Source organism: Dermacentor silvarum, chromosome 1, assembly GCF_013339745.2.
Source record: "Dermacentor silvarum isolate Dsil-2018 chromosome 1, BIME_Dsil_1.4, whole genome shotgun sequence".
NCBI lineage: Eukaryota > Metazoa > Arthropoda > Arachnida > Ixodida > Ixodidae > Dermacentor > Dermacentor silvarum.
The window spans coordinates 250,597,368-250,612,311 of NC_051154.1; the positions used below are offsets into that span (position 1 = coordinate 250,597,368).

The window sequence follows — 14,944 nt, forward strand, 5'->3', positions numbered from 1 at the left end:
TCGGGCACGTCAGCGATCGAGGAGCTCAGCGATCAGGACCGCGATCAGGACCGAGATCAGGACCGCGATCAGGATGCGTGTTGTGGTTCTCTTCGCCCAGTCTACTAGCGGACCGGATTCTCAAGCCCCGTCTCCGCGACCCCCTCCCGGTTCCTTTTCTTCCTCCTCTCCAACAGGCCGAAAGGGCGGCGCGGGGGCGCGGTTAATTACTGAGTTTGATAACTGAGTAAATCACTCATTGGCGATTTCGCACAACTTCTGATTCCCTACGGCCAAGAATGCTATGTTGCCGAAAAACAAAACAAACGAGGTATATCTTTTTAATCTCGAATAGGGATATGCAAAATTATGCAAGGAAACTTCCCTATACATCTCGTTTCACCCAAAAACAGATGACGGACGTCGCCATCTATACACGTGGAAATAAAACAGGAGCGCACGACCTAGTGCCGCTATTCGTGCCACCATTTCGTTCCGACTACATCCGCGCTGTTTGCCCGCCTATCTTCGGCTGAATGGCAGCGTTGAAGATGTTTTTGAAGCGTGACGACAGATACGGGAGACTACAACACGTAAAAATAGGACAGTGGTACGTGTCACCTGAGCGGGCCCGGAGGATGGTTATTTTGTGTATATAGAGCAATATAATAATTCGAAAGAAAGAAAGAAAAAAAATAGGGGGAAAAAGTGGGAGGGGAAGCATTGCTCGCCACAACGCTTCCCTCGAGAAGTATTGTAGCTCATTATCACTCGAACTTTTCCGTTTTAATTAAAATACGCAGTTGATTTAAGCGCAAGTTGCTAAAGTGATAGACAGGCGCGAAGACAGGTGATTGAAGTTTTCTTCAGATTATTTCTTTATATATTAATTATTGCGATTACACGAAACCACGAAATAGTTCTATAAAAGATCAGTATAGAAGCGCACTGAGTCTCTCCTGAGTGCGCTTCTTGGAGTATGCTCAGCGCATACTCCAAGGTGGTCTACGTTTCCACATAGCTGAGATTCACCGCCGTCGCTGTCCCAATCACAAGGACGTTGCCCGAGCCACCCAGCGAGTCCTTCAGGATGTGGGTGAGCTGGGAGTCTGGTACGGCACCTGCTGGGTCCCTTTCTTCGAGCGGGCGTCGATGCAGTTGCCGAGGGCCAGGAGCGACAGGTTGAGCTTGGTACTCTCGCGCATCTGAACCTTTGTGTCCCTACCTGCCGCCGCTGCGCGCTGCCATTCGGCAATGTCGACAAAGCACATCGAGAGGCGAATTTCCTTGCTCGTGCTTGTCGCATTCTCCGTCACTGCGGCGTAGCTCTGGAAGATGGCGTGTGACCACGCTGACTCAGCATTACCGTCGGTGGCATGCTGCGTCCGGTTCTTGTTTCCTTTCAAGAGCGGCTCGAGGAGAATGCCGGCCTCCTTCACCTTGTGTACGGTGAGGTACAATATGCCAATGCCCTTGGCCGGGTCGAGGCACAGCAGGTCTCGAACAACCTTGTTGTAGACTTCTAGATAGGTGACTGCTACGTCGCATTTCTGGCCCTCTGACCGCAGCTTGTCCACGCGCTGGTCCAACTTGCTGGGCATGAGAGAGACCACTCCGGGGCATTCCTCGGAGCCCAGCATGGCGAAAGTTGGCGCCGTTGTACATTCCTCCGTGGTAGGGTTCCTCGTCGTTGCGGTAGTCGGCCTTACCACGGGCGCGGGCGTGATGACCACGAGCACGACGCTGGTGGTCTCGGAGTCACGATCGCTCAGTAGGCGCACGCGCACTGCCATGGTCAGGCGTCCCGGGCGAAAGCAGGTCCTTGTTCGATTGGCGGCGTTTCGGTACTGACGACTGCGCGGTCTCGTTAGAACGCCTCCCGAGGTTTGCAGGCACCACTGTAGATTCCTTCGTGGTAGAGCTAGAGCATCGATGTTGAGGGATCCGGCCTGACCAAAGACGCGGGCGTGATGATCTTCTAAGATGGCGATCGTCCAATCGGGCACCGGGCGCGTTCTCCACCACGTGCTCGGCTTACTTCGTCCTCTTCATCCCGTTGGAGCCATAGGCGCCGCCTACGTGTTGGGGGGGGGGGGGAACTCTCAAGTGTCATTACCAGAGTTCTGTTACCCACATAATTTAATGTTTTGTTTGAACTGCCGCTGACTTTTCAGTTACAATTTTATTACGGCTAATAGCTTACGGAATCATTGTTAGAGCGGACGTGCACGGCTTTTAATTCATACTTTTTCTTAACTTCTCCGAGTTCTGACAGAAGTAGGACAAGAGCATTAGAAGCACAAGCGACGGCTACCACATCCGTATTTTTCACTTCCACTTTTGTTTTTAATTGGCACTGGGAACACCATGCACATACAGTATATTTAAACATATAGACAGGCCAAGCTACTTATATTGTTAAAGAGAACCACGTAGACAATTTTTCCATGGCGGGGGGGGGGGGGGGCTGACCAGCTATCCGAACCCCACTCATGTATGCATATATATATATATATATATATATATATATATATATATATATATTTATATTTATATATATTAAAATGGGGGTGTTGGTCTTCGAGCAGGCTTGGACGTGGCGTTGGAGAAGGCTATTCGAAAAGCAGGTCTGGTTACTGGCGAGCGCGAGCTCGAGCGTCAAAAACAACCACCACTCATCGTCGTCGTCTTTTCCCAGACATCGAAGCGCGGTCATTCGCCTGCAGTACAATATATATATATATATATATATATATATATATATATATATATATATCCTTTAATAACAGTTGCACAACAAACTTCGTGTGCCCTCGAAAGATTGTTCAGTGAAGTGACCAGCTTATGTGCGCATTTGCAAGACCTGAGAACTGGAGACAATTGAGTTTCACAGTCTCAGTCCCATCGCGCCGCCAAGAGACTGGCGTTTCCTGGTTCATCCATGCTTGAAGAGCATTTAGTTACACACGTTAGGGAGATATATGTGTTTTGTGCTTATTCAGTCGCACAAGTACACATCTATAAAAAAAGCAATGTACGCCTTGTAAAAGTTTCAATACAAAAGATACAATCAAGAAATCTTTTCCTGACGAAAGGTCAGTTATTGAGAAGATAAGACTTAACATATATAAAAATTAAACGGTACATAAAAATTTATGAACACAACTTATGACTACAATTATTAGCCTAAGTATAATGTGATTCCATAACGCAATAGTTTCATCACTTGTCAAAGCATGCCTTATGCCATTGGTTACGTTTATTTTCCAGAGGCATAATAAAGGATTATAGAGTAAAAATTATCAGGTGCCCAAAAGAATAAACATATCAACAAATAAATAAATAAGACAGTGATATCGCAAAAGCGTGAAAGGACTCGATTGCAAATATAGGAACAGCGTGGATTGTGTTATTGAGCGGCAAATGCAGCATATGACGAATAAAAATTAATAAGGAAAATGCACAGCATGGACTGAGGAGTTTTAGAAATAGCGCAACCACGCGTCTTTCTTACCCAAATGGCCTCGCTCTGCTTGCGCTGTTATGTACCCCATTTTCATTCCTTTGTATAACTTTTTGCGTTGTTTTCTAAGCCAGGTCGTTTGCTTTGACTTTTAAGTTGGTGCCTCTCTCTCCTATTAAAGACTTCAGTTCGTTATCTCATGCGACGATTTCACCATCATTGAAAAAGTGTTTGTTCGGGCACTTGATCTGAAAATGAAGTTGTCGGCAAGCTTATTCGAATTGATTTTGCGGGAGAGTTCTTCGTGGGCGTGCATAATTGCCAGATGGTTCAAACGGCCTTGTCCAGTCGTCTATCGCAAGTACATTTTCAGTCCGCCGAAGGCAAGAAAAGGACCTCTTCGGATGTGGTCGACGAGACCGGTATGGCCAACGCAATTTCTTAGCTTGGCCATTTCCGGCAAAAGGTTTCGCAGGTGTTCACCGTTGCCACCAGTAAACATGTGCGCGACATCCTCGAATGTGTCCAATGATGCCGAGCTTTGCTGGCCTAAAATGTCAATCAGCATATCTCTGTGCAAAATCAGGCGTCCTGTTTCAAGGTCGTCACCTCAGAACTATGTTATATATGCTTCGTCTTCCTTCCCTATGGCAAGCTGCTCAATGTGGTACTTATGCTGCCACATATCAGGTATCTTCGAGGGTCAGTACCCCGATCCCTAGGTGCATTCGAGACAAGTTCGAAGTGGCCCCTCTGAATCGAAACGTCCATCCCGTCCACAACGAGGGCAGACGCAAGGCGAGAGCAGCAGCAATTCTCAAACAGATCAAGCAACAAGGCACCAGAGCACGCTTCGTCGACGCCGCGGAGTACAGCGATGGGAAGACCTTTGCCGTCGTCGTGGTCGATTCCAGCGGCAAGCTTTCCAATAGCGCTTCAATTCGCACTTCAGACCCCGAAGTCGCCGAGCAAGCCGCCATCGCCCCCACCCTGCCTAGACGGTCGTGGGTCTGAGATCTTTAGCGATTCCAAAATGGCAGTTAGGGCTTTTCAGAAGGGTCGCATCGCCGAGCAAGCTGCTCGTCTTCTTAGCGTCTCTAATCCGGATGCTCTCACGCATCATTCGATTCACTGGTTTCCCGCTTACATTGGGTTGGTCGAGGGTGCTCCCCCGAATCTCAATGAGTCTGCTCACGAGGCTGCGCGTGACCTCACCGACCGCGCTTCCTCTATAAGGAGTGCCGTACACCCCTCCCCCCGTATGGCCACAGGGATGCTCCCACTACTCACAACGTGGTCACGAAATTCTTCTACGTGTCTAGAAGGGTCTCCCCCCCCCCCCCCTCACCCTAAATTGAATAGGGCGCAAGCTGTTCCGCTTAGACTTTTACAGACCGACACATACCCGTATCTGGCAGTTCTGCATGAAGTTTACCCTGACGTATATAGCGACGACCCCTGCCCTGTCCTGCGGGCAGACCTCCACTCTAGCACACATGCTCTGGGATTGCGGGTCGAGATACCCCAAGTTCAGCAAGGAGGAGTACGGACCCGCTTCTGCGTAGCCCCGCTCTAGACAAGCAAATCCTGGCTGTCCGGCGTACCCGCGACCGGGCCGGTGGGCTAGACCTGCCGGTCCCGACGTGGGACTAGCCGTGTGCGCAACGAGTTCGCGTCCTCGCCGGACCTCCAATAAAAGTCATTTCACTCACTAACATATCAGGTGGACACCTGTAGTTTAACGAAGACAACACTGTCTTCTTTCCCTGCCTCTGCCATTAATACGCGGGTCACGCGCTTTCTTTTGGAGTTGATCTGCACCGAGTTCAAGTTTGGGCCATCCGAGATGGCTGGTCCCTTCGCGTGCGCTCTCTCCCCGGGCACCTAGTGTTATGTTTCCGCTGGTGCTTATACGGTGGAAAATACGCTTCGTTTTCAGCGTCAGACGGGTTCTAGCGAAGTACCGATAAGCATGGTGCCCACTGTTGGTTTTGCCGTTGGTGCTCATGCTGTGTTTGTAGCCGGTGCACACTGCAACGTCCGCTGCCCCGGTAGAAGGGAACTCGACGCCTGTTTTCTATTTCTCCTTTTATTGCGACAGCAACTGTATCGACACACCAGGTAAACTTTCGCTGTCGTCGTCGGCGTGATATTCCGTAGAAAGTACAAACGTCATATGAGTGAGCGACCCATACAGTGTGGGTGCGAGAAAAAGCCCGTAACACTGATCCGAAAAGAATGGCAGCTTGATGGACATTATCTTCCCACGCGCTCAATATTCGGGTTAGTTGTAGGTCACCGCGTTCAAATCCCGGACGAGCCCGTGATTTTTTTTCCCTTTCAGTTGGCGAGTGAATAAATATTTTAATTGTACCAAAAATATCTTTATTCATTTTCTTTTTATTTTGTTCCTTTTTTTGTTCTCAGCACAGACGTGACTGAAGATGCTCACTCTGTCTTCGTTTTTTGCAGTCAGCCAAGATGTTGCGATAGTGTAAACGTGCCGCAATTGTGAAGTGACCTCGACTCGTTTGTCTGTGGTGCGGCGAACAGCCGACGAAGCGTTGACTAGGGGAGGAAAGCATTTACGCCTCGCGGAACGAGAAAACAGCCATAACATGCTGCAGTGTTGTTGTACGAGACAAAGAAACAATACGACGAGCAATTTATCAGCAATACTGCGAACTCCTAGGGCATGAGCGTATTCGGCAGCAAAGATTTGATCATGAATCCCTGCTACTATTGTCAAGCCTTGACAGTGAAGTAGCGGAAAGGCTCGAGGAATCAATCACTGTCGAAGAAATTAACTCCATATACTCATATTCCATTTTTTTATACCCTGAGGTACAGCATTCCAAGCCGTCTTTGAATGTCATCCCTTTAATTGGCTTAGTGTACTTCGCTTAGTCATCCCTCTTAATTCGAAAGGTCAGACTCCCACCCAAGGTCGTCGTTTTTAGTGCCTTAATAAACTCTATTTTAATCAACAGCGCCTTAATTTACTTTGCCTTCATTAACACCAAAGGTCGAGGGTTCGTAGCCTTTTTGTACCTTTAGTGTCCTCGACGCGCTTAGGCTCAAGGGCGTCTGACCTAATAAAATATCGTAGCTTATTATGCAAACGCTTAGTACATGTACCTCAAGAGCAGGGGGAATTCAAGACTGCAGGCGAGGTGGTTTATCAATGGTGTAAACACAGGGCTCGGTTATTTATCCTCGAACCAGCTGCCACCTTCGCTAAGTACATGTGAAATGCGCTAACCGTCGCGGAAACTATATTCAGTGACCGCCTGAAAATCGGTACAGAGATCCATACAATCGCTGTCTCCACGCTCAAAATCAGTTCCTGTGAGTCAAAGGCACTGATAAGTTCCTCTGCGCCGTGACATTGTGCACATGAACTGGCTTGGGCTTGTATAGAGGTTCTCCTAAATGAAAAGCAGTGCATTTGGCACTGCATTATAAGGTTGTCGACACATAGTGTAGTCCGCCTTCCTCCGTCGCTCACTAGTAACTGACGCAGAAACCGTTAGACCACCTTTAGAATACTGCTCCGCATTCGGACGCCAAATGGTAGAAGCCATTTGCCGCGCATCCAAATAGACACTTCTATGTTTACGTACAGATGTAGCAAACAACTTTCGTTGTGACTTTCTGGGACATCCCGCTAAGTTTAGCGGGTAACGAAGTGAACACAACTTGCTGTATCCTGCAAATTCATAGGACTTGGCCACAAGCTGATACCAGCTTCACTAGGTAGTTAGAACGTTGTGTGATAATTGAACTGAAATACACAAGAAAAGTACACATACGCTCGACACATAAGGCACCCTTACTATATATGAACACATTAAGAACATGTACATGTATACAGAAGACTAAGGGGACAAGATACTTGGCTTTACCTTGGCAAACTTCGGTACCAAAAACGCGCCACCAGAAGTTCTCATGGTTAACGAATACAATACCGCCACAGCGCCAACACAAGAGTCTGTACCATTTTATTGCGATAGCAATTATATGGACACTTCAAGTGGATTTCTGCCGTTGGGGTCGTCGTCGCCGTCGCCGTCGCCGTCAGGTTCCCTATAGATAAAATCTGCGCCGCGCGCCGTATGCCCGAGCGGAAGCGTGCGGGGACGCGCGCTATCACGGAGAGCGGACGCACTCAGTCTCCCACGCGCAAGCAAGGAAGCGGGAAGCCAGCGCCGGAGGGAGCGGGGGGGGGGGGGGGGGGGCACTTTTATTCTGCCAGCAACCGCGCTCGTCGCTCGCTCGCACCGTCGCCTATCTCCACACGGCTCTGACCTTTATGCGCCGTGCATTCGCCGCTCAGTTTCCGTTGAAGCGATAAACCGCACGTACCTTCGCCCGCTGCTTGCTGCCACCGTTTTGACAGTCGTTGTCTGCAGTCATTCAGTGTGATCTATTCATGTTTGTTTGTGCGCGCTCACACCACGCTTGTTCATTCAGTTAGTAATAGTCGGGCCAGATTTTCCAACGCACGCTACACATGCAATGCTGCCCGGATATGCAGTGCAGTGCTACAGGTGTGTCCCTTCTCACGCGCTGCCCACGGGAAGCGCTTCTCATCAACACCACCGTTTCACACGTGCCTTCTCGTGGTCATCGAGTCTCTCTTCATGTCGGTCTACTTACGCCGCAGCACACCTGCTTACTTAATCAACTCATGTTTACTACAATTCATATTGCTACCAAAGCAGCTCACCTTACTTCGTATGGCATTGCCGTGTTGCTATCGCATTCATTGCTTCGCCCTTAGGGCGAAAATGTGACATTTTTTGTGGTGGCGGCCGGTGTACGCCGACGCAAGCTGCACGGCAACGTAGGAATCAATCACTGTGTGTACTATCTGTACACTACGGCTCCGCCAATGAGCGCAGACATTTTAGCGCTCCAAGATGTCATTGGAAGTTTGCGAACTGCGTCTGGGTCACCCTTGTGAGAATTCGCACTGCTCTCACCTCTACGCTCAAGGAAACTAGAAAGTCTTCGGTTCGGGCCTGAGCCTGTCACCGGCTACGTTCAAGTTATTACTGTACAGACCCACCGGACAATGGGTGAGGAACTTCACTCCTTAAGAGATGATTCCCATAGCTCTATACACACGGGATGGGCTGATGATCCCCAGGGTATAGACTCCATCAGGATCCTCGAACTTCTACTGGAGTCCAAAGGGGGCAACTCACAGACTATATAGCCCGCATCACCTCCAAGGCGGAGAACATGTTTAGGTTAATACTCAGGGTCTCGAACCACAGGGGAGGGCTGAGCGAGAGCAATCTCCTTCGGCTTAACCATGCGTTTCTCATGAGCCACATTAATCCCGTCGCTTCGGCGTTGCACTGGTCCAAAGGGGAAGAGACAAAAATCGACGCACTAATGCGCAAAAGTATAAAGCGAGTTCTAGGCTTGCCTATCACCACCAGCACCAAGAAGCTCATACAATTAGGCATGCATAACTCCCTGCCGGAGGTGATCGAGGCCCAGCAAATGGCTCAGGTCGTGCGTCTATCGTCCTCGCGGGCTGGTAGGCGCATCCTGGAATCCATAGGCAGCGGTCTTACGGAGACTACCGAGCGTAAAGCGACTCTACCGTCCTCAATCAGAGGTACGTTTACGCTAGCTCCACTTCCAAGAAATGTCCACCCACAATACAATGTAGGGCGCCGCATAGCTCGGGCCCGTTCTTTATTAAAATCTGTTGCAGATACTCGGGATCTCGCAGCCTTTGTCGATGCAGCCCAGTACGGGTGTTCCGATTGTTTCGCCGGTAGTTTCGGTCGACCATACTGGCAAACTCCTAAGTTCTGCCTCGGTTCTTAATGTTTCGGGAACGGTGGCTGAGCAAATGGCCATCGCTATACCAATGAAGGACCCGTCGCGTCCAAATATATTCACGGACTCGCGGTCCGCAGCTCAGGCTTTCGCTTATGGCTCGATCTCGTGGGAGGCAGCGGCCATCCTCGGCAGTGAGGGGTCTGCCGGTATTTCACACCATAAAATGGTTCCGGCTACATGGGGGCCAACGTACATCCCGATGTTCCCAACGCCAATGAATTTGCCCATGACCGTGCGCGAGGTTTCGATCACCACGGCGGTCCCGGCGATTCGAAGGCAGGGGACGCCGAGAGGTACAGGGACTCGCTCCTCAATTTCCACGAGATCTTGACTCATTATCATCTTTCTCGGAAGACTTTTCCACTTCCTCACCCTAGACTCACTCGATCGCAATCGACGGCCTTGAGGATGCTTCAAACGGGGTCTTTCCCTTCGAGGGGCAGATTTAGTCACTTCTCGCCCAATTCGACCTACTTACTATAGTCCGAAATTGCAACATGAATCATGAAAGGTTCATTACTGCGGTTGTGTTAATAAGCAACTATTCATTGATTTCTTGAAACTCTACGGAAGTGGTTTAATCCTGATACCTGCCACAGCGATGAACAAAGCCTTGTTGCCTTAACAACAACAACAACAGCAGCAGCAGCAGCAGCAGCAGCAGCAGCAGCAGCAGCAGCAGCAGCAGCAGCAGCAGCAGCAGCAGCAGCAGCAGCAGCAGCAGCAGCAGCAGCAGCAGCAGCAGCAGCAGCAGCAGCAGCAGCAGCAGCAGCAGCAGCAGCAGCAGCAGCAGCAGCAGCAGCAGCAGCGCAGCAGCAGCAGCAGCAGCAGCAGCAGCAGCAGCAGCAGCAGCAGCAGCAGCAGCAGCGCAGCAGCAGCAGCAGCAGCAGCAGCAGCAGCAGCAGCAGCAGCAGCAGCAGCAGCAGCAGCAGCAGCAGCAGCAGCAGCAGCAGCAGCAAGCAGCAGCAGCAGCAGCAGCAGCAGCAGCAGCAGCAGCAGCAGCAGCAGCAGCAGCAGCAGCAGCAGCAGCAGCAGCAGCAGCAGCAGCAGCAGCAGCAGCAGCAGCAGCAGCAGCAGCAGCAGCAGCAGCAGCAGCAGCAGCAGCAGCAGCAGCAGCAGCAGCAGCAGCAGCAGCAGCAGCAGCAGCAGCAGCAGCAGCAGCAGCAGCAGCAGCAGCAGCAGCAGCAGCAGCAGCAGAGCAGCAGCAGCAGCAGCAGCAGCAGCAGCAGCAGCAGCAGCAGCATCAGCAGCAGCAGCAGCAGCGCAGCAGCAGCAGAGCAGCAGCAGCACAGCAGCAGCAGCAGCAGCAGCAGCAGCAGCAGCAGCAGCAGCAGCAGCAGCAGCAGCAGCGCAGCAGCAGCAGCAGCAGCAGCAGCAGCAGCAGCAGCAGGCAGCAGCAGCAGCAGCAGCAGCAGCAGCAGCAGCAGCAGCAGCAGACCAGCAATGAATCAATGCAATAGAAACAACCACAAGCAAGTAAACACAACCTAAATACACAAACAAAAAGCAAACAAAGGAAAAAGAAATAAGAAAAGAGGCTTTGTAGATATTGTGTTAAGCCCCAAAATTCACTCTCTATATACGCAAGTCGATGAATATTGTTAATATCTCAACAACATCCAGCGTTTGCAATTCGTTTATTTATGCGAAAATATATACTCGAAAGATGTATCTTTCGATATGTAGCGGCAGATAGTGAAGCCGTTGCATTCCAACTGCGCGATCTTGGCCTTATTATATGCCTTCGCGCTGGGTCCACCGCATGCGCCCGACGCCTCCAACGCCCCACGCAGGACTGTCCACTCCCGAAGAAGACACTGGGTTGGCGACAGCGGGTCGTCCAGTAGGGGTTGGCTCGGGCCACCGTGACACATTGACTTTTCGGCAACCCGTTGTGACTGGGCGCGCACGGTGGCATGAGGCGTCGGCTCAGTGCGGACCATCATGAGCCTTGAATGAAACTTTGCCGGTTTCACTGCGCAAACATATAAACAATGGAATAATCTTGTAATATTGGTGCATGGCATAGATGCTGAAATGTGCATGCAAACAGTGCATGGGAATGCAAGCAAGTTCCTTTGCTCACACGACTGAAAAATTTGCGCCAAATGAAGGCGTGGTTACGACACAAACGTTGTCATAGTAGTGCTGACTCGTTATTCTTATTATTTGTACTTGCCACTTCAGCGAACCGCGTAAAGATCCAGAGAATGTTATCCCCGAATATTTCAAACAAGACTGCGTAACGTAAATACAAACTTTCAAATGGGGAGGTTTTGTGGACGGACGTTATCGCGTTTACAACGGCATTAGAACTACAAGTACAAAAAAAGGAAACGAGCATTTCAGGGACAACATAAGTGCTTTGAGCACACTAAACAAAGAAAGAAAAGAAAAAAAAAGAAGAGGCAGCAATTGTTGGCACCAATTTATGATGCACAGATGATGTAGACGGAACCGAACCATCGCCGGCATACGGTTAGCCTAAACATTTCTGCACAAGGCGCCTGCCATTATTCTTACCATCAGCGAATCTCTATCAGACCTGCCTGTGTTGCATCAAAGAGATGCGTCCGTTATATGCCTATATTATATAGCGAGCCCTAGCGAGATATTAAGTAGAAGCACGAAAGACAGCAACCCGCTGTGTTCACCCTTTCATATGTTAAAATCTTCGAGGTAGAGAAATGAGATTGAAAGCGTCTTACCAGCTGAGAATCGAGCTTCTTCTTCGTCGTGTTCTTCGTTCACGCTTCGTCCCCCTCGCGGGAATTTAAGCTTTTATTACCGTATTTATTTGCATAGAGATATAGTATCCCCATCATATGGGATGGAGTGGTGTAATTGTATTTCATGAGGTGTAAATGGTAAATGTTGGATGTCCGCAGGTGGAAGTTCTCAAAAGATTTTTGTTTTCAGTGCAATGTTTAGTTCGCTGCTGATTCTGCGAAGCCTTTGCTGTGAAGTATGTCGTCATTCTTGTGTTCTCTTACTGTTATCTAGCCAATGAACCTTTTGAAAACGTAAATTGTTTTAGGGTGGTTCTGTACGTCCCCAATCATGCACTTTCAATTTGTGCCGGTCTCATATTCTTGGAAAGGGTTTGTTCTCTGAATTCAGTGTTCGGTCACGCCAATGGCAGATTCATCTTTCCACATACGACACTCTATGCCTGATGTGGACTACAAAAAATCACAGTTTCGCGCGAAAGATCGATTGCGATTGCAAATTAATAGACAGCTATACGAAGTAAGAATATTGGTTTCATTGGCCATATAAACTTGCAAACATTCGATTACCATACTTAAACGCGCGCACAGGTAAACATGAACACATCTCGCTCGATGACCGCGAAAACTCGCTGACAAAGCGGTGCAGCCAGGAAGCGCGGCAGCAGAGAGGGCGAATTGACCTTCGCACTGTCTCTTGCTTCAACGCTAACTTAGCGGCGAGAACACAGCGTTAACGAAGCTACCGGCGCTGGGGGTATTTTGACCACATAGCAGATCGCTTTCAAGATATCGCCCGCGCGAGCGCGTGCGGTGGCGCCATGCGCAGCCGTCGCAGAAGTAGGACGCCAACCACCTCCCTCCCCTCCCCCGCGGCCCTTGCGCACGATGGAAAATGGCGCGCTTCCTCCTCGCTTGCCTCCCTTACGCGGGCGAGATCGAGCCACCGTCGTCAGCTCATACTTGCACGCTGTCACTCGCACACACAGCATACGGCGTGCAGGCGCGATGTTATCGCCCTTGGACTTTATGCGGAACATCCCGGCGACGCCGACAAGGATGGCAGGAATGCGCCTGGAGTGTCCATATAATTGCATCGTAATAAAGACTGCGGAAATATACACTAAGTAAACACCACGTGCCAAGGCTGCAGCATTCTAAAAACAGCGCTAAGTGCAAGTAAAATTCGCGCAGTGGTAGAGGGAGAGTGGCAGATCGGCAAATGCGGCACATATGTAGCTTTAAAAATGTAAGTGCTATCTTTGATCAAGACGATATTACTACTGAAGCTAAACTTTCTTGTCGTAGAATGAATCTTTACTACGTGCATAGTAGCACGTACAATTTCCCATAAACGTACATAATAGCACGACTTCATATGTGCGAAAGGAATATTTGCTTTCCTACGTACCAATGTATTACATACTTTTTTGAAACTGCGCTCTCTCTATTTCCTTTCTCTCTTTTTTCATCCCTATACCCCCTTTCACCAGTGCAGGGTAGCAAACCGGACGTGCGTCTTGTTAACCTCCCTGCCTTTCCTCTCTTCTATTTCTCTCTCTCTCTCTCTCTCTCTCTCTTGCGGGCTAAGACGCGTATTTTTTGTTTTAGCTAAATGAAAACCGAGCTCATTAAGAACTTGCAGCAGCCATTGATACAGCAATTAATGCATTGCTTTGTCGCGAAATCATTCTTTTCGTCGCAGACTTTCGCAGCAGTACTTGTCTGCCATACCTCAACATTCGAACTGCACGCTGCTGGCCTTGGCTGTCTTTCAGTTGCTCGCTGTCCACCGCTGGCGCCGAGCACTCCAGCGGTCCACGCAGTACGGGGGACCACAGTGGGAATTGCTAGGGGCGGTGGGGGGGGGGGGGGGGGGGGGGATTCCCCGCGGAGGCTACAGCGGTTCGTCCAGCGGGCTTGGCATGAAGTCGGCCTAACGTCGCCTGTTGAAGTGTCATCTGCCACCTGCTGGGACTTCCAGTATACGGCGGAGCGTGGTGCCAGCTGGGTACAGGTCTTCACTTGCCTTCAAGAAAAATGGGTCACGTTTCGAGCGCTAATAGAAAAAGTTTTTGAACCATGGGATTTTGAAGCACCGCATAAGTGCAGTATACAGTCTAGTCCATAAGTAGTAATTACGCACTAACGAATGTGAGTTTCTTTCCTCGCAGGACTGAAATATGCGCATAAAATAAAGGCATGGCTGTGACACGAACGCTAACTCATATCAGCGTTTCACATTCCTTATTGTGGGCTATTTCCTCGGCAGCGAATCATAGAGAGATGAGGAGAATGTGAACCGCCTCAATTGTTCAGGAAGAATACATGACATGAATACAAAGCTTCAAAAGAAGACGTGTGTGGGTTGAATGTATTGGGTTTATGCGTTTCGTTCTTGATAAAGGCGAATAAGATTTCCAGGAATACGCTAAGCGCTGCGTGAGCATTCCGATCAAACGCAGCGTTTCATAGGGCCGAAGTATGATGCATTGATATCGATAGAATCGAGCCACGGTGAGTATGGCTAGCTTAGGGCAACACAAAAGGCAAATAATTTAGCAATGATAAATGACATACAGTAAGAGTAGAAGTGAAGCGGTTGACATCGATTTCCATCAACACCGTCAAGAAATTCGCCTACACACTGTTTCAGAAGAGACCAGCCATTTACTCTGCTGTAACTTTGGAGGCGTCGAAAGACAGCGGTGGATCCAGCACGCAGTCAAAGATGGTATTGGATCTTGTAGTTGGGTGCGGGAGTTGGGCGACGTTGAGGAGGACTTAGAGAACTGGAGGGTTTATTTACATTATTTACAGGATTAGCGCAAAGCAAATAACAGTAATAAAGTCATCGACGACCGGCAGCAAATCGGACGCTGCGGCCCGCAGCAAGAAGAACGTCGTTTCT

At 49.6% G+C, this 14,944-nt stretch overlaps 1 pseudogene; it reads left to right on the forward strand.

The window, feature by feature from the left end:
* Positions 1-1,770: 1,770 nt before the first annotated feature.
* Positions 1,771-10,650, forward strand: LOC125942509 (ataxin-8-like; annotated as a pseudogene).
* The last annotated feature ends 4,294 nt before the right edge of the window (positions 10,651-14,944 follow it).